We start from the raw sequence: 772 nt of genomic DNA on the forward strand, positions 1-772 counted from the left end.
TAAGCTTAGTTTTGTTACATGTCTTTTTAGGGCCATGAAATAGTTCCAAATTGTTTTTAGACAATGAATCATAAAAAGATTTTTGACCGAAAATTAAACGTTCTTTTACAAAATTTTCATATTGCTTGATTCCTTTTTGTTCCGCTTGTCTAACGGAGTTCTCTGCAGATTGAGACATTAAAATTTTTTGGTTGTCGATAGTTTGCAAAAGTTGTTCAGAAAATGGATTGCCGTCTTCCTGCATATATTTAACCATTTTTGAAACATGACTAATATATCGAGATTGAAAGCTTGCTGAACATTCATGATGACACCGATTTGGAACTTTATTAGACAAATTGTGCACTGGAATCTGGTCATAATCATGTATCATTCGTGAGATTTCCGGACCGGCCACCATCCATTTAAGAAGAGCATCATTATTATGCAAATTGTTGATAGCTCCACTACATCCTTTTATTAGTTTGTTATTTTGTTCATGCAATTGATCATCGGAAATTGCGGAGAAATCAGCATTAGTTTTTCTACTTGTGAAATGACCTTTCTGGAATGCTTCATAAACTTGCGGGTGTCGCACTGGTAGTTCTTTGAGCCCTTTTATGAAAACAGGAAGCCATCGTGAATAATGAATAAGATCTAAAGCAAACAACCAAGGACAAAGCTCTTCGAGCATTTGGACAAATAAACAGAAATCAGAAGTACGTATGCTACGAACAAAGTTAAGTAATATGCCCTCCAAAATTATGGTCGTCTGCCAAAATAAAAACTGAGC

The sequence above is a fragment of the Helobdella robusta genome, assembly GCF_000326865.2.
Source record: "Helobdella robusta unplaced genomic scaffold HELROscaffold_16, whole genome shotgun sequence".
Lineage (NCBI taxonomy): Eukaryota > Metazoa > Annelida > Clitellata > Rhynchobdellida > Glossiphoniidae > Helobdella > Helobdella robusta.